Below are 22,384 nucleotides of genomic sequence, written 5' to 3'. Positions count from 1 at the left end.
GTGGGCAGCAGAAGACCTGAGCAGCCTACCGCTCCGCCTGCAGACCCGGCCTCCATTGAGGTCTGGAGCCGAGGTGAGAGAGCCCCCAGAGCCAATCCCTGGCTTCCACCATCGGCATTGTGCTGCTGGTGCACTAGGGACATTGGGCCTGAAGCTGCATTCTATGCCGAGCACACAATAGGGAGGGGGACTGTGAACCAATAATGGAGCTTCCTTTCTACCCCTCCACCCCTCCACTCTCAGCCAAACGGTAGCTGCAGCAGTACTGTGGCAAAAATGTTGTAACCAAGGCTCTCATTTATGGGGAATTTGCGAAGGGCAGCCCAGCAAGTCACATTTCTGTGCTGCCCTACAAAAAAGTGAAAGGGCACGAATGCTCCGTATTTATCTAATACAGTGCATTTCTATCTTTTCCCCCGGCGCTGGTGCCATCTCAACAGCCTAGCGCAAATGCAGGCACCATTGCACTATGGTGCAAAGGTGACTGTGTTCGTGACAGGATTATTTTTGTGCAGGGAGGGGCACCTTCCTGCACAAAAAACATCCTGAGAGGCATTTTCCTCTTTCTATGTGTGCTGCACACACGAAACGAGGAATAAAAGAGGAGAAATAAAGTAATTTCTCCTCGTTATGCCTCATATCGGGTGGCATAAGGTTTTGCCACTGCCCCAGGTGTACATGGTCTTGTAAATCTGGGGAAGTATCAAAATTCATGGGTGTTGCATGAAACCACCCACCGCAACACCCATGGAATGCCTCCCGAGTTTAGAGGAGAGGATGGAGCCTAAAGGCTAGGGCGGTCAACCTCAAATCTGGGGAACCGGGTTTGAGTCTCGACAACGACGCTCGACATCCTGTGATTCTGGACAAATCACTTAATCTCACTGTGCCTAACAGAAATTAATGTGTCCTTATGTAACGCAACTGGTGCTCATGAAAAGCCCTCTGATACCTTTGGGTCAAGTTTGCACTTGATAAAAATATCTGGGAGTAAGGCAAAGCAGCAATTTGCGCTGCCTTACCTTATTCCAATATCTATGAGGACTTTTAAAGCTATCAAAAGTGGCTTTGCATGACCTCATAGACATGCCGCTGGAGCATCCAATAAAGTGCTGCTCCAGCGGGGCAAGAGGCTCATAAATATGCTGCTAAGTTCCCACAGAACCTCTGCAGTAGAGGCTTTTCATGTGCAGCTGCTGAATAATTCAAGAGAATCAACGGTGATCATAGCAGGGATTGGCACTCAACCAATACTGACCACATAATATAAGATTTGTAAACATAACTTACCTGCATGTGAGCTGCAGGCTTGCTATTTGGGAAAAAAATATTAGCAATAACATATAAGATACAAGTGATAATAATAATTAGCTACTTACCAAGCGCCGCATCCTCAACCCCTAGCAGGTCCAGCAAGTCCTGCCCTCGGTCCAGGATGTCAGACCACCTGCGTGTCAGCTGATTGTTGGTACGCCAGACCACCGAACAAAGATACACTGTCTGGTGCTCCATCACTCACTACTGCTGGCACTCCCAGAGTCCTTACCAGGACCCAGGCCTACTGCCTGCTGCCAGAGTGGTGGGGAGGTGACGCTGCACAAAGAAAACCAGCCCTGAAAACCTCCACCTCTGAAAACAAGGCCCAGGGCTGCACCCCTTCTGGGCGCCGCCTTCCACAAGGAAGACGCCTCTTTCTTGCCGGCTTTTTAGTGTCACAGGTGTCTGCCATGATGCGGGGGAGGTAAATAAAATGCAGAAAGTATAAAAAATAACAAGTAGAAGAAGGAAGGAAGTAAAAACAATTAGGAAGGAAGTGGAGAGAAAAACAGTACAAAAGTCAGTAAAAACACCCAAAAAAGTAGAAGAAAACACAAAATATAGACTTAAGAAGACAGAGGAAAAGATAATACATAAAAAAGATTAGAACATTTTTTAGGAAAGAAGGATTCAAAAGGTTTAGGAACGATTCAAAAAGTAGGCCCCAGCAACATAACAGAGAAGAAAACAAGATGGCTGCGCTCATGCGCGACTGCGTGGTATAGTTTGTGTGATATTTCCCCCCAAACACGCAATCTGTGTTGCAGTTCGGCAGAAACATCATGCAAACATGCGGGACAAGCAACTCCGCCCACTCGCCAAACCCCGCATAGCGCAGCAGAGTTTTTCACCGCTACATAGAGTTCCGCGTAGCACTGCTACGTGAACTCCGCACAGGCTAAAGAGCGGATGGAACAAACTTGGCATTCGCACGTGTCGACAAGCTATCCTTGCATCAATTAACCTGGATAATCCACTGCTTAACATCCGGCTCACCAAGTTCGCTACAAGAACAGCAAGAAGATTCATAACCAGTGAGAGCCAGCAAGTCAACAACAGTTAACCATAAAAGGGAGGATCAAGTCATCCATACCACTTAACATCAGTTGACCACGGCCTTTTGCACACAGATTATTTTGCTTCCTTGTGCGTCCCTGGAACTTTCAAATTATTGTATGCAGGGATTTTAACACACAAATGGAATTGCACTATCAGTGGTATTAGTCACTAACTAATGTCTCGCCATGTGGCCTCAGCAGATGTTAAATTAGAAGGGCCAAATACGGTTCTTAAATATTTCTTAATTGCTCCCAAAAAAGTTGTAGTGTCTAGATTAAGTTAATATTTTACTATTATGAACAAATATAGATGTCCAGGTTTTTAAATTATTTATTGATGAATTTTATTTTCAATTCATTGTGACGGTACAAATGGACTAAATGGACGCATTTGGGTGGATTCCTAAAAAACACTAAGAGGAAACAATGTAAGCGAAAATACATGACCCAAATAACACCTGTCTTTTGTACTATGTGTAAACATTTAAGCAATCATTTGACATATGTTTTTTATTAATGATGCATGTTTACCATTGTAATGATTTTTATTTATCAAACAATAAAGCTAACTTCAACTTTAGTATTGAAACACCTAGGACTGGGGGACATCTTCTGTAGGTGAGGATATTGGTTAATAAGATCTTATCTGACTATGTGAAGATCATGAGAGGGACGAGGCAAGGGTGCCCATTGTACCCACTTCTGTTAAATGTATATCCCCTTGGCACAAAGGATAAATAACAGTATTTTCCATTTTAGTAGCAGAGGGGAGCTCATAAAGAAGATAGCCTTGTATGCAGATTACCTGATCCTATTTACATCAGACCCCAGTAAATAGTATCTCAAAATACAAAAGGAGGTTGCAGTCTTTTGTCAACTCTCAGGATACCACGGGGCAAGTCCCTAGATCTCTTTTTTGATGCTTCGGTGGCACTGTGTGCTGGCCCATATTTACTTGTCCACTCAAAGCCACCCTGAGTGAGTTTTCATGGCCTTGTAAATACATCCCCTTTTCACAAATCACTTTGCAAGGACTGCAACACCCATTGCTTGTTGACGCTGCCCCAGGTTTACATGGATGTGTAAATCTGAGGCTGCACCAAAAACGTATGCCATTGAAAAGGAAGCATTAGAGTGACGCAAAAGGAGAAACACTTTTATGTCTCGTTTTTTGCTCTTTCTATGTGTGCTGCATTCTGAAGCACACATAGAAGGAGCAAATTGCCTTTAATGATTGAATATGTGCAGGAAAGTGTCCCTTCCCGCACATAAACTCTCATACCTGCAACACAGGCACCCTTGCACCATGGTGCAAAGGATTCTGCGTTGGAGCTATGCAGCTTTTTTGCACCGGAGCAAGGGAAAAAGGCAGGTGTGCACCATATTCTTGTGAATACAGCGCATCCCTGCAGTTTTTAAATGATGCAGTGCGGCCCTTCTAAATTGCTTGCAGTGCCACACTGCCTCATTTCTTTGTAAATATGCCCCCAAGTGAATAAAGATAAAACAGAGATAATTGTGTGGAATCTTAACTGTGAAGGGTGTGAGGAGAAAGAAGTTATTAAATGGTTAGGTACTGGGGTAGTGAAAGATTTAGAGATCTTGGTGGAGACCAATTTAAATAGTGGCAATAAGGAATGTAAAAGCTTGTTGTCTAGATGGAACAATCTATCCCTAACAATTTATGGCCTCACTAATTTGGTTAAGATGATGATCTTTCCCAAGTTCGCTTTCTGTTTGGCAACATTTCCCTGCCCTTTAATAAACTGTTAGGACGTTTAAGGAGGAAATTGGTAGCTTTATCTGGAGCTCCATAGGTGTCAGGATAGCTTGGAAAAAACTTAGAAGGAAGATGCTAAAAGGGGGACTGGCCTTACACAATTTACAGTTATACTGCTGGGCCTTTCAAATAAAGAACTATAGAGGGATCATGAGAACACCAGATTCAAGTAAAATTGGGAGACAATGGAGGAGCCTTTTGAAGGATATAACAGAAGCAGGGTTTCTGTACAAATTTGGATCCCTGAACGTTTTTCAAAATGTTGTACTCAAGCTCCCCCAAGCAGCTGCCAGGTTGTGGCATGACTTAAGAACATTCATGGGTGTTCCATATTATAGGCAGCTAGCACTAATTTGGGACTTGCCAGGGAATCTGGAGTGTTTTATTGTTAAGCTCTGTGGCCCCTTTAGAAGAGATGTGGCGAAGACTTGGGGGAACTTGAAGTATGAATAAAAACCACTATCATGGAAACAAATGGGTAAAGAATATCTGGGCACCTCTCGTGGTTTAAGCATAACCAGATAACTCAGTGGGTCATGGGGCACAAGTAGATTCATGCTAACATTTCCGGGATGGACGAGGGTCTGCAGGATACTCGAGCCAAAAAGAAGAAAGTCTCCTTGTGATACTAGAACATGGCGATGGCTGCAGACAAAATGGCTAAGCCACCATATCGAGTTTCGTAGCATGACTTACGAAGTAAAGAGCTGGAGGAGACATGGAAAGTATCTTTGAAATTGTTGTATACTACAGTGAAATATGCTCCATTAAGACATAACCTACTCTGAATAGATGCTACTGGAGCCCTGTGAAAACATTTTGAGATGCACGTTGAAGGGGTCCAATGACATACACATGTTCGTGGAGTGCCCAGGTTAGTTTCCCTATTGGCAAGAGGTGAGTAAAGTGTTAAACACCATAATAAATTGCGGTCTACAGGTAAGCCCCAATTTGAAATTGTTTCGAATAGATAGAAGACGTTCTGATGGGAAGGTCTGCAGTAAAGACCAAAGAGCGGTATTATTTTACTTGGTCTTCTCGGTTAGAAGGGAAATCTGCAAGAGATGGGTTACAAGCTGAGTCCCCATCAATGAGAGTGTGGATGTGGATGACAGCGTTTTTTATGTGTCCAGGCTGGATAAAGCGCTCCATTATGGGAAAAGGGAGCTACTATTGTAATCGTATGAATCATGGCATAAGGAACGAGAGGGAGAAACAGTATAAATGATTATACCAAGGCTCTCTCACAAGTGCTGGCCCATGGCTAGGTATGAGAATGAGAGATCTGTTTTAAAGCAATATACCTGGCCGCATGGCATCTTTGTGGGTGTTATTTGAGTACCCTCTGACATAGACATTGGCTGTAGTATGCGTTCTTGGTGATAAGAGGACAATTGAAAAAAAAATGAGGGGTGCTTTCGAGGCTGGATGTGCACTGGTGGTATTATTTACGAATTATAGTCTTCGTTATATATTATTGCAAGAGTAGTGGGAGAGATGTGAAATTACTTTAGAGTTGTTTCTTATTATTAGTAATAAAAATAAACTAGATTCATTTTTGAGTACTTTCTGACGCTCTCGTAAATTATTATATTTTGCTTTGCTGTGCCTATTTCTTCAGATGTTTTTTATATGCACTGATTTTTTTAAAATAAATGTAGCTAATTTAATGATAAAATAATACAAAAAATATTTTTTATAGCAGGAGGAGTTACTTGGTGCGGATTCTAGTGGAATTATTTAGTTAATAACTGAATTGTGTGAATTTTTTGCTTGCAGATTTATCGGGCAATGTTTTCGAAAATTTTTATAATTCCAATTTTTTCACATGAACATTTACTTGGCAATAAAGTTGCATGTGGAGACTGCATACTGCAAATATTTAATTGTGTGTGGTAGTGATGAAGCAAAGCTTCGCATTCGCGACGTGCTTTATTCATGAACCTCGCCCGTGTGTAATCCAGTAATAAGTTGTACGTCTTACTAACGTTTATTCTATGTTTAAACGAGGTTTCCCGACGCTTGCCTATGTGTTTTACTAAAATAATTAACTTGAGTCTTTTAAAATGGCCGCTGCTTGGAAGTAAGTGTCTGCGCATGCGTCAGTCACACTCACGTGTCCTGATGTGTTCGCGGGTTTGGAGGGAAATAGTTGCGCATGCGTAATGCATAGCTTTGCCAGCAAACGTGGTACTGCTCGTGCCACTGCTCTTGTGTACGTATACATGTAGCTAACATTTAGACTGCATAAGTATATTTTATAGTGATAAGTTGAAAGTACAAACCTTGTGATGTGTTTTTATAATGTTATTTCTATGTATTAATTTGTTCTCGCTTACTTTTCATGTACCGCGGGGAATGGGGGTCTGACTGAGCTGAATGCCATCTTGGAGGGCCTTTCTGCGCATGCTCCTCCATCTGGGGAACTGACAACCTTGACTGGTGGAACTTGGCCAGCTGGCAGGGATGGGCAAGATGCTCCTGAGAACTGACCTGAAAACCCAGGAAAATGGAGCCATGTGTCCCTACTCTGCAACAATGTAAATTGTCATTGTATTTCCCTGCAGTTTCTCATGGGAACCCCAATCTTGCTAGGCGGTACCCAAAGATGCAAATTAGGCATCCAAATAGAGTGTTATGATTGGTGTGTTACCCAAATCCTACCTTAGGACCAATCCAAATTGAGGGATTCTGACACTTTGCAACATTGGGGGGTGGTACACCGTCCCAAAACAGTATATCTACCCTGGGTTCACCTAGGGAAATTGTCCGACTTGTCTGGTTTAGCTGACCTGTCACTGACCCATCGTACTCAATAGGTGACTGAAGATACAGAGCGCTGCGGAGCACTCTGTCTGAAATTTGACCATAGACTAAGGTTTTACTAAACCTTAAAGTGCTGGCGAAGCACTTTGCTGGGAGTTCGCTGATCCAATCGGGGTCTTGATCGATAGCTGCAGAGAGGGTGGAGCGCAGGCGTTGCTTCCAAACTGCGGGTGTGGTCCTGTCCTGAGCGGTCCTGTCCTGAGGGTTTGCTGTCCTGTCCTGAGGGTCCTGTCCTGATTCCTAATCTGAGGGTATCCTGTCCTGTCCTGGGTGTCCATTCTGCACCTGCTGTCCTTTGAGGGGTGTCCTTCCTTGAGGGTTTTCCTGTCCTTAACTGACCCGTGGCCAGGGTTTGGTTTTCACATCAGTCTAGGTAAATATTGCTCTAAATTCTTTGAACTTGCACCTTTCTATTTTTCTGTCTTTTGCTTCAATAAAGACACACCTTCGCACATGTTGATTTTTTCCATGCTTTGCCGCAAACTATTGAAACGTAAAGTCAATTGCATATTTTCTTAACTTGTTCCTATGTTATCCTACCTTTTAGAAATCATATTTTTCATTGCAGTTTGTCATTTTCTGATATGGTCTAGAACGGCCTTACTTAAACTGTCTAAAGAATCTTTACCCTGAAAGCCTAGCGTTTTCCTGTTGCATCTCATATTAGTATTTCCATGATTACCCTGACTTTATTTCTCTATAGTTATGTACTCTTCATTATTTTGATTATTGATTGTCTCATTCTTGTAAACTTAATGCTCAACGAAAACGAACTTTAGATAAAGCTTTTAAAACTTCCAGTTGTCCGTGGTCATTTTACAACAGTATTGAATGTCATTTTGGGTTGGTATTTTGCTGCCTTTCCCTTTACAGCTAGCTCCCTGATCCATTGAGGTCATAGGTACCCGTGTCGGTGGATGGTAAGTCGGGTACGCTGAGTAATAACAGTAGGGAAATTCACACAAATTGGTAGCAGCCCGTGAAGTCACCCTGTCAATGAATAGTGTGAATTGAAAGTATATGGGCCCGAAGCCGGAAACGGTGAAATTATTGGCTGGGTGACCTCGCGCGCTCTATCAGTTTTTCTGGCTAGCAGAGGATGGTTAGGGACTAGTTGAAGGTTAGGCAGGATTAGTCAGACTAGTTAAGTCGGTAGCTGCTAGTATATCAATGCTGCTACAGAAGCGGCCATTCCGAGGGAACCGATCACTCTCTTGAAAGGTGTTGCTTTTGAAATTCATGAATTGTTTTATCATTGTTATTCTTGTTCTTATATTGTTATATGTATTAATCCATGCGTTTGTAAACCGTCTAGTTCATTGTTGTCCGAACTCCCCGGGGAATTGAAAAGGCAAGTGGTGAATAGAATCCATTGTCTTGAGGTCACAGGCTTAAGGAAAAGTTAGGTGCAGGTTAGGATAACCGGGAAGCACTAACTAGGGTTTTTCTGAATACGTGTGTGAATAGATGTCAGTAACGAGGTTCATTGGCAAAATTCCCATAGTGGCGTAACCTAGTAAGGGTCACATCGGAAGAGTAGCAGGTTCCTCGGAGCTTGGGTGAAAGCAGAGGGGTCCGCTGGGAAACCTTAGACTCGGATATATCCCGGAAGAGTGGATGAGTTTAGGGGAATAACAGGTTCACCGATGCTAGAGTGAAGGGTAGGCGGAAGAGATCTGCCCGCAGCGCGTGAAAAGTAAATGGAAGTAGTTTACTTGCAGTAAAACAACGCTGTCCTGTCTAGACACTTGAGCACTGTGGCGAATGTGTATTCGTTGTTAAATAACCAAGCACTAGCACTTTAGAAAGAAAGAAAGTTTCCGTTACCTTGTGAAGGGAGGGAGTCAGTCGCGAAGCGCCTCTGACGTCACTCCGTGCCGCGCTGGGATTGGTAGAAGCAGCGGGCGGGTAGCGGAGCTGGAATTGTAAAGGAGGGGTGAAGCGCCGGAGCGTGAGGACAGTCTCACGAAGGGGCCGCGCACCCATTGGTCGAAACTATTTGAACGCGTGCAACCCATTGGTCGCACGGAATTGCAAGACGCGTTTTTTATTGGAGGTAACTTGTAAACAGAGTTAAGCGTAGAAATCGTATGTGGCACTCGTATTGTCCAGAGACTAGACCCGATCCAAGAAGCCAAGGGTTTGAAAGGGATCAGTGGAAAGCCAATAGATACGATATTATGTACGGGACTAAGAGAAAGATGTCCCTTGTAAATAGGATAAAGAATTATTTCAAAACGGACAAACCGATTAAATCCAGAGAGGGCGTTATTGTCCCGCCACCGAATACTCCCGCCTCTTTCATGATGTTTGATCGAGGGTACAATACCTGTGTGTGGTTGGAAAATTGGGTGAAGTACACAAAAGATGACGGAATATTGGCTTTTCCGTTAGACGGTACTTTCAATGGCAGGATTTTATTTAATTTAAGAACCCGAATGAATGAATTGCATCCCAGACCGAGACTAACGCAGTATGAGGCATTAGAGGAATGGGAGATTGAGGCTTTCGAAAGAGAGAAACCCCGAATGGACAAAGGTCTGACCAAGTGGTACCCAAGGCAGAAACAAGAGACCAGGGATAAAAAGATGAAACAGTGGAGACAGAGCATGATTGTTGAGGGTCTGTTTCCCATGATGCCAGCAGGTACCCCTTCTGCGGGAGAGAAAAAGACAGAAAAGAGTAAGCATTGGGGAGCGCTTGGAGAGTCAGACGATGAATTGTTAGATGACATCTTTACGAGAAGTCCGCCCCCTTATGATGAGGGAACCCGACTTTCCAGTACAGGAGGGAATCCCCAGCGTCCATCTATTAAGGAGGAGGACAGATCCCTAAGTAGGGGGGGAGGTGGTCAAGTACTGCCCTATTTTGAGAATCCTGGACCCGCGGAGGTACGAGATATATATCCTAGAGTGCCCGTGAGCCCGGAGGAAAAATATTCCCGTGAAAGAGCCTTTTTCCCCGGACCTCTTTATGAAAACGAAGAAAAGCCATTAAGTTCAGGAATGCCCTTTTTGCAGCCTCCATATGGGGAGGAGCGCAGGTCATTTGGCACAGGAACTTTGTTCCCAAACCCAAATTATGGTGGGGGACCAAGTGAAACGCATCCTACTGCCCCGAGTCTTACCCCTCACCTGATCCCACAGATGATACCTGACCGGACATTAGGAAGAGTACTAGATAAAAGGGAGCAAGAGGCCCTAGCTAGACAGAGGACAGAAATAATTCAGAAAATCTCCCAGTTAAATACCAGTCCTGAGGCTTTGACTATTCCGGTAACAATCGGACCAGTGGTTCCATTGTATGGGAATAATCAAGGAGGTCCAAACCCTCCAGTTATGAACCCTATCATGGCCCCGCCGAGGCAGGAGCCCCTACTGATAGATGATCAGTCCAGTGAGTGCGAGTCCGAAGTTGTGTTTTTGGACCTGCCAAACAAACAGACTGGGAAGGGAGTGCAGAAGAGGCATAATCCTTTTAACGCGAAAGAAATTAAATTAGAATCAACGTCAGGTACTAGGAGTGTTTCTTTGGTAACTCCGGAGGAAATTGAGAATTGGAGTCGTGAATTAGAAAAACAGACTCCGCAGACGAAACCTTTAGACCTCTACAAACTGAGGGTAGAAATAGAGGAATTAATGGCAGGAAATGTGGGATTAGACAGATTAAATACCTACTCTGAAGAAGAGTTGCTGTTCATGTGTAAAAGCCTTACCAGAAGTACCAGAGTGCTCCACGAAAAACTGACAGACACTGCAGCTAGTATGGGGGTAGATATTTCAAGATCCAAGCCCTTGCAAAAACCTTACAGAGCTGAATTCTCAGACAAAGATATAGAGAACTTGAATGTGTCAGGGAAAAAGTTGCAGATTAAAGAGTTGATTGCAGTTTTGCAGAAATGGGGAGACGTGGAAAAATGGAAAAGCAGGTGGGCACGAAAGAAAGATGAGGCTCGATCCAGACAAGCGACCCCTGAGTTCCCTTTGAGAGAAGTAGACAAGCCCGAAACGTTATGCCCCATGCGTGAAGTACCAGGGGGGAGGTATGTGCACGTTCCATGGTCCAGACAGGATATTGTGTCCTTTACTAACGATTTCCCGAAACTGCGCGAAAAGCCAGTTGACTGGTACCGGCAGGTGGAAAGGTTCGTAAAGGTGCAAAAATGCCTGTGGAAAGACCTGGATGGATTTTTCGACATTGTGGTTCCGGTAGATCTATGGACCGAGTGTAAAATTGCCATAGGCTGGCCTAGTGAGGAGTACCCGAGGGACTCTAGCACAGGGGAGCCGTCGATTGAAGTGATGAAAAAATACGAACAAGTAATGCTGCATTTGAAAAATAAGGTGCCAGCAAAGGAAACTGATTGGACCAGGATAGATAGAACCACGCAGGAGAGAGACGAGACAGTGCACTCCTATTATGAAAGGCTGTTGCAGGTGTTTAAAACATACAGTGGTATAGATAACATCGAGATGAAGGATATGACGCATTTCATTTACAGGTTTGTAAACGGTTTAAGGCCTGAAATTTGTCAGTGGATAAAGGATAACAAAATTTGTTGGCACTCCAAAAAGATAGACGAGGTCCTGCGGTACGCAAAGTACTGCGAGGACGAGATGGCAGAAAAGAAAAAGGCACTCAAGGAAAAGGTCATGTGGGCTCAGGTGAAGCTCGCAGAACAACAGGAAAAACAGTTGAGTAATATGGTCAAAAACACTCAGAACCAAAGTCCTGGGGGTGGGGGAGGAGGTAAGCCCCGGCCCAAAATGAGCAGGGAAGAGGCTATGAAGAAATTTCCCTGTCACCAGTGCGGAGAAATTGGACACTGGCGTAACGAGTGTCCTTATTTGCCTGACGATAACCCCAAAACACCTGATTTAACTCCACAGACGCAGAAAGAAAGACCAAGAAAGATTCAACCACAGGTAAAAACGGTTCAGGTGCCCCGAGCTCCTAAGCAAGTACATAAGGGAAAAGGAACAGAGGGTGATGAGATAGAAGTCTGGGAAAGCAATGAGAACAGAAATGCAGCAACTTCGCAGTATCTGTTGAACGATACCTTCCTTTGTGATGACCAGTACTGACGGGGCCTGAGAGGGGAGGACGAGGAGTGCGTACTTGGCGCCTCCTTGCCGGTAGACCAGTCCGGACCATACATTGAAGGAAAGGTTGACGTAAACGATGTCACTTTTCTGTTGGACACTGGTGCTACCCGTTCTACTGTGAGAACAGTGGACGTTCCAAACCTACCCCTCTCGGGAGAAGCCATCCAAGTAGTGGGTGTATCTAATCAATTGATTAGTACTCCTGTTACCAAGCCCATGGAGATCTCAATTGGAAACTTTAAGGAAATGCATAGATTTGTCGTTTGTGACACCAGTCCAGTGAACTTACTGGGACGTGATTTGCTGTGCAAAATGAACTGTACCATCTTCAACACTTTCAACACCAAAGGGTGTTGAAATTCAGACCCCAGACGAAGACGGCATTTATAAATTAATGTTAATCAGACCTGACTCAGAAATTAAACGAATGACCATGCAGGATTTGCCCCAAGAACTCCAAGAAGCAGTGAAGCCAGAGGTATGGGACTTTACTGGGAAAGATGTAGGGTTAATGAAAAACGTGGACCCCATACAGATAGCAATCAAGGACAATGCGGTATACCCCAATACTAAACCCTACAGAATGAATGCAGAAGTGAGAGCTGGTGTTACCCTGGAAATACAGAAATTGCTGGAAGGAAAGATCATACAGGAAGTAATGAGTAGCCCATGCAACTCCCCGATTATGGGCATCAAGAAGCCTAGTGGCAAGTACAGAGTAGTGCAGGACCTACGAAAAGTCAACAAGATAGTGGTCCCCTGCTGCCCTATTGTCCCGAACCCAGCAGTGATTCTGTATCAAATTCCCTGGGATGCTGAGTGGTTCACTGTGATAGACCTGTGTCATGCATTCTTTTCCATTCCCTTGCATCCAGATAGCAAATTTCTTTTCTCATTTGCCTTCAATGGTCACGTGTATGTCTGGAACAGGGTCCCTCAAGGGTACACAGAGAGCCCCTCTATCTTTAATCAGATCTTGAAAAAATGTTTGGAAACTTTGGTCTTACCTGGGAACTCTGTCCTAGTGCAATACATAGACGACCTCTTGGTGGCGTCTAAAAGTCATAGGGATTGCGTGATTGACACCATTGCCCTACTGAATCACCTGAGCGAGAAGGGACATAAAGTGGCCCCTGACAAATTACAGTTCTGTGCAAAATCAGTGAAATATCTGGGGCACCAGATAGAGAAAGGTGTCAGAAAAGTGACATCAGAAAGAGTGAGAATAATTCAAAAGATGCAGTTACCCCGTACTCAGAAAGAAATCAGAATGTTCCTGGGAGTGATAGGATACTGCAGGCAGTGGATTCTGGGATTTGCAGTCCTGGCTAGGCCCTTGATTAAAATGACCAAGAGAGGAACACCAGAGGTTGTAGAATGGGATGATGAAAGCTTAACAGCCTTCACCAAACTACGAGATTGTCTGTGTACAGCACCGGCATTGGGAATGCCAGACTATTCCAAAGAATTTGCCCTATTCTGTGACACTCGCGATAATTGCGCGTTGTCAGTCCTGACACAAGATCATGGCACAACGAGAAGGCCTGTGGCATATTTCTCTGCCACCCTGGATCCAGTGGCTGCTGGATTACCAGGTTGTCTGAAAGCAGTAGCTGCTACCTGCGCAAGTTTAGAGCAGAGTGAGTCCATTGTCATGGGACATCCGGTAACTGTGTATGTCCCACATGGAGTGGTAATTTTACTGACCAGAACAAAGACTCAGTATCTCACCCCTAGTCGGCTGACTAAATACGAGAGGATTCTTGTGGGTGCTGCAAATGTAAACATTGTTAGGTGCAGTATTTTGAACCCTGCCACCTTACTCCCCGACCCAATGGATATGGAAGGTGGGGTGGATGATGAGCATGATTGCATTGATTTAACAGAATTCAATACCAAGCCACGTCCAGACATTAAAGAAACATCATTGCCTGTGCATGACAAGGAATTATTTGTGGATGGTTCATGTCTAAGACATGAACAAGGAGGCCTGAGTGCTGCCTATGCGGTAGTCTCCTTAACAAAAATTGAAGAAGCAGGTTATCTATTTGACATAAAGTCTGCACAAGTAGCCGAATTGATTGCTATGATAAAAGCTTGCAAAATTGGGAAAAACCTACGCATAACAGTGTATACTGACAGTCAGTACTGTTATGGGGTTGTGCATGACTTTGGCCAGTTGTGGCTACAGAGGGAGTTCCTGACTTCCTCAGGTACCCCAATTCGAAATGGAAAAGTCGTTCAAGACCTTTTAGAGGCAATCCAGTTACCAAAGGAACTGGCAGTGGTGAAGTGTGTTGCTCATAAGAAGAGTATGGACACTGTATCACTGGGAAATGATTTTGCTGATCGAGTGGCCCAATGGTGCGCCAGAGATCGGTATATCGTAAATCCAAAACGAGGGGGGCCAGGAACCAGCTGCCAACTTCAGGTGTTTGAAGAAGTGCCTACATGGGATGAAGTGAAAGAGTGGCAGCAGGCGGCACCTTGGCAAGAGAGAGAGAAGTGGAAGGAAGATGGGTGTAGACCAAGACGTGTGGATGGTGTCATCTTAGGTCCAACTGGTATGCCTGTGTTACCTAGACACTTACTTAGCACAATGGCGAGATTGATACATGAAGGATCACACATTGGTAGGGACGCCATGATTCTAGTGTTCCAACAGACTTGGTACAGTAAAAAGTTCAGGAAAGTAGCAGAGTCCCTCTGCCAGAGGTGCCTGCCATGTCAAAGGATGAACGCAGGGAAGAAAACTGGGGTGGAACTGGGAAAAATTGGGAGGTCCGGGGGTCCCTTTGTGAGAATACAGGTTGATTTCATCACCATGCCCCGTTGTGAAGGGAAGCGATATGTCCTTGTCATGGTCTGTTTATTTTCAAAGTGGGTGGAAGCCTTCCCTACTCCCCAAAATGATGCAATGACAGTAGCTAAGTGTTTACTGAAGGAACTGATACCTAGGTTCGGGGTTCCATCACTATTGAATCAGATAGAGGCCGACATTTTCAGAATGAGGTGATCGACGAACTCTATAAGGCCTTTGGAATCTCACAAAAGCTGAACTGTGCATACCGTCCAGAGGCTTCTGGAATAGTGGAACAAGTAAATGGAACTATCAAAAACAGACTAGCAAAACTGTGTGATGCAACTAAAATGACCTGGGTGAAGGCCCTGCCCCTGGTCCTGATGGGACTCAGAAGTGTTACTGACCGCAAGACAGGCCTAAGTCCCCATGAAATCATTATGGGAAGAGTGATGAGACAAGCATGGGTGCCAGGAAGCAAACTGTTGAGTATTGCTGATGATTTGGTGCTTGAATACTGCAAGAGATTGGGTGACCAAGTGCGTTCTATCTCTCGCCAGATCGGAGAAGACGCCATCCTCAATCCAACGACTCCCCTCCACAAACTGGTCCCGGGGGACTGGGTGAAGATAAAGAAACATACTCGGAAGAGCTGTCTGGAGCCAAGGTGGGGAGAGAAACGTCAGGTGATCCTGGTAACTACCACAGCAGTAAAGTGTGCAGGGGTTCCACGCTGGGTACACGCCAGCCACACCCAGAAGGTATTACCAGACGAGGAGCCGGAAGAAGAAGGGCGTCCAGCAGAGGACTCTGCAGGAGCCAGACCAGAAGTAGCTGACGACGTACAGCCCAGTACCAGTCGAGCTGCAGAATCAGCAGACGTTGGCCCAAGAATAGTTGAAAACGAACTACCAAGAGTCCAGCCTGCTGAAGGGGTCGAAGAAGCTGAGCCAGAAGTAGCTGAAGACGAGCTGCCGAGCATATGGCCAGAGGAATGGATTCCATTGATTGATCTCACTGAAGATCCCATTCGAACGAGTGAGAGACTTTGGGAAGGTAGAGAGTGGACTAGAGAAGAAAAGCAAGGCACAGGCGAAGAACCTCAGAATCTTGAGATTCACATCAAAACTGAGGAAGGAGAAGGTCAGACAGGGACAGAACAAGTGATTGATACAGAACAAGTGAATAATACAGAGCAAGTGCCCGATACTGAACAAGTGAAGGATACAGAACAAGTGATTGATACTCCTCCACTGACTCCTGATATCGGGAAGGGACAGACTAGACATAGCGTAATAGTTCGAGCAGAAGAAAGTCCAGAGATCGAAGTGCTTGAACAGGATCAGATAGGATTAGAAGAACGTGTTCAGGAAACAGAAACAGAGACATTTGAAAAGCAAAAACAAAATTCTCCTGAACAAGGCCAGATTAGTAACCAGGCAGAAGAAATAGATGCTAGCCCTGGACATAGTCAGATAGAAGAGGAAGAAACTGAAACAGAATTGCCACAAACTAATGAAAACAAAAGGGCAAGAGAAGAAAACGAAGTCCAAGTACCAACTAAAAGACTCAAGAAAAGAAAGCACATTGAGCCTGGATACATAAAGAAATTGAGACTGAGAATAAAAACGGTAGAAGAAAAACGTGCAGAAGAAAGGAGAAGTGCTCGCATAGCAGGACAACCAGAAGACACTTCCAAAAGAAGGAGTGATCGAATAAAGAGACAAAACAAAAAGTACAAGTCACCTGAATGGACACTTGTGTTGGAAGAACTTGAAGATCTTGATCTAACTGACGAGAGCGACGGAGAACCCGTCCCTGAGTACTCTGCCGAAGAAGAAGACGAGCCACCGTGAATTTGCACAAAGTAAGCTACTCGTGTAAAGACACAAAGAGGGGTTGAGAAACTTCTTCTGAGCCAAAATGTCTGATTCAAATGTGAATGATAGACCTAGTTGCAGTCGTTGCAAAACATGCTGCAAGGTATGTGTATGTAGTATAGTTATACTGATATTACTCTGGATAGGACTAACAGTTTTCATTCCTTTTGCGGTGAGCAAAAATACTAATATTGTCCCTACTGGAATTGTAAATACTGACAGTGAGGAGCTGACAACACAGAGTGTAGCCAGACATGAGAGAGCACTGAGACAAACAAAACAAGACTTAGAAGCATCAGATGAGGGAGAACTACATTATCATGGAGTTAAGAACAGGACACACTTAAATGTTTTCGCAAACTTGTTAATACACTATGTAGAGACTATGGAAATTGAAGATTGCTATGTCTGCATGAAGCTACCTACCTCTGTAGCTGAAGGCGTGACATACCATCACTTGCCGCTGACATATGGAATCTCCTGTAGCATTTTAGCTAGTTTATTTTACAAAACAGGACCGTTACAGTACTATTACTCTAATAATGACGTGATCTTTTCTGAGCTTCCTATACGTGGGAACTTGAATCCTGTACATACCAAAAGCGACGTAATACGATATATGGGAGACTATTTCCTGACTATTGGTGATATTGACATAGGTGACGCACACAGAGATAACTTGACTTGTTCTTTGCATGAGCAGGAAAAGATGTTCCTGAACATGGCAGAGAAAAGGAGAATTAAAATACAAAAGAAAGCAAATGACGAAAGTCAGAAAAGACCAAGGTGGGCAGAGAACATGGAAGGCACCTCAACTGGTGGGGCGGGTCCTGCTCTGTTGCTGGATTTTGAAAAGAAAGGCAAGCTATGTCTTCACCGCGAGAAGACTAGCTATTATAATAACATTGTCATTGGTTCCAGTGAATGCGAACATAATTACAAGGTAATTGGAGGTTGGGGTTTCAAAAATGGGTCAGAGCCTGTGTTTCCTGGAATTTATTATATTTGTGGGGACAAGGCTTATTTCAAATTACCGGATCACTGGTATGGAAGCTGCTATTTTGGCATAGTCTTCCCGAAAATATACCATGTGAACAAAGTTGCTGGAAGCAGTGAAAATACTAATGGCTTAGTGCGTAGTAAAAGAGAAAGTATAGGTGAAATAATGGGTAGTATTTTCAGTGCACTGATACCAGGAGTGGGAGTGGTTCTGAACACTCACAGAATTTGTAAATTGTCCACTATAGTGGATGCGTTGTCTACTGACACAGCTCATGGATTTCTGCTGGTCAATACCGAAATGGTTGCGATCAGATCAATGGTTTTGCAGAACAGACTTGCTCTTGATACCTTATTAGCAAAAGAGGGCGGAGTCTGCCGGATGTTGAAGGCGCAACATTGTTGCACTTATATTCCGGACAAAAGTGTGCAGCTCAAAAGATACGTGAAAAACATTACTAATTTGGAAAGGGAACTCAAACCACTCGAGGTTGACAGTGCCTGGAAGAGACTGGTAGATGGTCTCTCAAATGTAGGTCATTGGTTTGCTAGCTTAGGTAAAAGCTTATTGTTTAAGATACTGATGCCAATTGGAATTATAGGTCTTATCCTATTTTTCATATTTGCCTGTTGCAAATGTCGCAAGCACACCGGAAAGCATCAAGTGAATGCCAGAGGAGTGAAACGAAGTGTGGATGAGCTTGAATTAGAGGAAATGAATAATCAGATATACAAAAGGGTGAAGAATTCTCACCCTACTAAAAATGAGAAAGAAAAGTTGAGCAAATTGTTGGAAGAGATAGAGATGTATAAGGTGTGAGAAGTTGGCATCTGGTTCCATTTATTTTGTGATGATAGTAAATATCATCAAAGAGGGGATTGATGAAGCAAAGCTTCACATTCGCGACGTGCTTTATTCATGAACCTCGCCCGTGTGTAATCCAGTAATAAGTTGTACGTCTTACTAACGTTTATTCTATGTTTAAACGAGGTTTCCCGACGCTTGCCTATGTGTTTTACTAAAATAATTAACTCGAGTCTTTTAAAATGGCCGCTGCTTGGAAGTAAGTGTCTGCGCATGCGTCAGTCACACTCACGTGTCCTGATGTGTTCGCGGGTTTGGAGGGAAATAGTTGCGCATGCGTAATGCATAGCTTTGCCAGCAAACGTGGTACTGCTCGTGCCACTGCTCTTGTGTACGTATACATGTAGCTAACATTTAGACTGCATAAGTATATTTTATAGTGATAAGTTGAAAGTACAAACCTTGTGATGTGTTTTTATAATGTTATTTCTATGTATTAATTTGTTCTCGCTTACTTTTCATGTACCGCGGGGAATGGGGGTCTGACTGAGCTGAATGCCATCTTGGAGGGCCTTTCTGCGCATGCTCCCCCATCTGGGGAACTGACAACCTTGACTGGTGGAACTTGGCCAGCTGGCAGGGATGGGCAAGATGCTCCTGAGAACTGACCTGAAAACCCAGGAAAATGGAGCCATGTGTCCCTACTCTGCAACGATGTAAATTGTCATTGTATTTCCCTGCAGTTTCTCATGGGAACCCCAATCTTGCTAGGCGGTACCCAAAGATGCAAATTAGGCATCCAAATAGAGTGTTATGATTGGTGTGTTACCCAAATCCTACCTTAGGACCAATCCAAATTGAGGGATTCTGAAACTTTGCAACATTGGGGGGTGGTACACCGTCCCAAAACAGTATATCTACCCTGGGTTCACCTAGGGAAATTGTCCGACTTGTCTGGTTTAGCTGACCTGTCACTGACCCATCGTACTCAATAGGTGACTGAAGATACAGAGCGCTGCGGAGCACTCTGTCTGAAATTTGACCATAGACTAAGGTTTTACTAAACCTTAAAGTGCTGGCGAAGCACTTTGCTGGGAGTTCGCTGATCCAATCGGGGTCTTGATCGATAGCTGCAGAGAGGGTGGAGCGCAGGCGTTGCTTCCAAACTGCGGGTGTGGTCCTGTCCTGAGCGGTCCTGTCCTGAGGGTTTGCTGTCCTGTCCTGAGGGTCCTGTCCTGATTCCTAATCTGAGGGTATCATGTCCTGTCCTGGGTGTCCATTCTGCACCTGCTGTCCTTTGAGGGGTGTCCTTCCTTGAGGGTTTTCCTGTCCTTAACTGACCCGTGGCCAGGGTTTGGTTTTCACATCAGTCTAGGTAAATATTGCTCTAAATTCTTTGAACTTGCACCTTTCTATTTTTCTGTCTTTTGCTTCAATAAAGACACACCTTTGCACATGTTGATTTTTTCCATGCTTTGCCGCAAACTATTGAAACGTAAAGTCAATTGCATATTTTCTTAACTTGTTCCTATGTTATCCTACCTTTTAGAAATCATATTTTTCATTGCAGTTTGTCATTTTCTGATATGGTTTAGAACGGCCTTACTTAAACTGTCTAAAGAATCTTTACCCTGAAAGCCTAGCGTTTTCCTGTTGCATCTCATATTAGTATTTCCATGATTACCCTGACTTTATTTCTCTATAGTTATGTACTCTTCATTATTTTGATTATTGATTGTCTCATTCTTGTAAACTTAATGCTCAACGAAAACGAACTTTAGATAAAGCTTTTAAAACTTCCAGTTGTCCGTGGTCATTTTACAACAGTATTGAATGTCATTTTGGGTTGGTATTTTGCTGCCTTTCCCTTTACAGCTAGCTCCCTGATCCATTGAGGTCATAGGTACCTGTGTCGGTGGATGGTAAGTCGGGTACGCTGAGTAATAACAGTAGGGAAATTCACACAAATTGGTAGCAGCCCGTGAAGTCACCCTGTCAATGAATAGTGTGAATTGAAAGTATATGGGCCCGAAGCCGGAAACGGCGACATTATTGGCTGGGTGACCTCGCGCGCTCTATCAGTAGAATTAACACATGAAACTATACAGACATTTTGCTCCACACAACTTGCAATACAGGCCTTATTGGGGAAATCCATGCGGTTAGAGCATTTATCCCCAGGTCTTAGGCACACAACTCAGAATAATGCTGCCTTACCGTATGCAGTAAATACCATGCCTCCAGTATCCTATTAATTGTTTTGGTATTTCTACACTAATGTGCCGGTGCATCTTTTCTAATGATCGCCGTCTGACCATCAAGGATCCGGTTCACCTATCCTGGTCCGATCATCTTGCGGTTCCATTCTCTCTGGAACATCATAGGGTGGATGGAAGGAAAAAAGGGACTCATATATTGGAAACTGCCAGGAATTTTAGGAACATTAGCAGTGATTCCTTTGTGCCCTGGGCTGCCAGCCTTTCTATTACTGGCTTGGAAAATGTGCAGACCGCGGTTGGCCACTTCGAACAGGTTACTATTAAGGCCTTGAATGAACTGGCCCCAGTACAGACCCGCCGCCGAGCCAGACAGAGACCATCAGCCCCATGGTTCTCAGATTCCCTCAGACTCCTCAGGCAAGAAGTGAGGAGGAAGGAGAGGCTTTGGCATTCTAGCTGAGACCTTAAGAACAAGGAAGCCCATAAACTCCTTGTTAGGAAATATAAGGCTGATATTGTGCAGGCCAAACAAGATCATTTTGTGGCCCTGACAACTTCGCTCTCCTCGCCAAAGGAGCTCTTTAAAATCGTTGATTCTTTAATCAACCTACAAGCCCCTGATCCTGTAGTACCATCGCAAGACCTATGTGATAGGATTGCCACCTTTTTTCACACTAAAATACAGGACATTCATCTGGCTCTCGAGGAGCAAAGAGCATGTACCATTAGGCCCCCTGCTCGGGTTGAGATGAATTTGACCATTACTAACATCCCCCCATCCTGCACTCTGGACTCCTTTCCCCTGCTAGCTTTGCAGGATCTGGAGTCTTTGCTTAACAAGACTAAGTCAGGCTCCCCCTTGGATAGCTGTCCACTGAAAATCATTAAGCAATGTAGGGAGACCCTCTTACCTCCGCTGCTAAATATAATGAATCTAGCCATCAAATAGGGTATCTTTTCTTGGAGTGGAAGAGTGCCGTAGTGAAACCTCTGCTAAAGAAGGCCTCCCTTGATCCGAAGGTTCTAAAAAACTTTCGTCCGATCTCGTTGCTCCCAGCTCCAGCGAAGATGCTTGAGGCACACCTAAACAAGCACCTCGCTGCCTTTGTGGAAAGCTCGGGTTGCCTGGACTCCTCTCAGCATGGATTCAGGAGGGAACATAGTACCGAGTCGGCCCTCACCATCGTGCTTGACAAGATCCGCACAACTGTGGATGAGGGCCAGACCTCCCTCCTGGTCCTGTTAGATCTAACTGCGGCCTTCGATACCCTCTCCCCCTCAGTTCTTACTTCTCGTCTGAGGGACGTGGGGGTGAAGGACACAGCTCTGGATCTGCTGACTTCCTTCCTTGACGGGAGAGTACAAAGAGTCAAGCTGGGGGAGTTTCTATCTCCATCCCGAACAGTGCTGTGTGGGGTCCCACAAGGGTCGGCTCTGAGCCCGACCCTATTCAACATCTACGTGACCCCACTAGCCAGACTTATAAGAACTTTCGGGATGGAGGTAGTTTCTTACGCAGACGACACCCAAATCCTCGTCTCTCTCTCCCATTCAGATGTACGAACTGCCTCCAAGTTTAGATCTTGTATGGAGGC

Source organism: Lissotriton helveticus, chromosome 2_1, assembly GCF_964261635.1.
Source record: "Lissotriton helveticus chromosome 2_1, aLisHel1.1, whole genome shotgun sequence".
Lineage (NCBI taxonomy): Eukaryota > Metazoa > Chordata > Amphibia > Caudata > Salamandridae > Lissotriton > Lissotriton helveticus.
Note: the sequence above shows the minus strand (reverse complement) of the source record.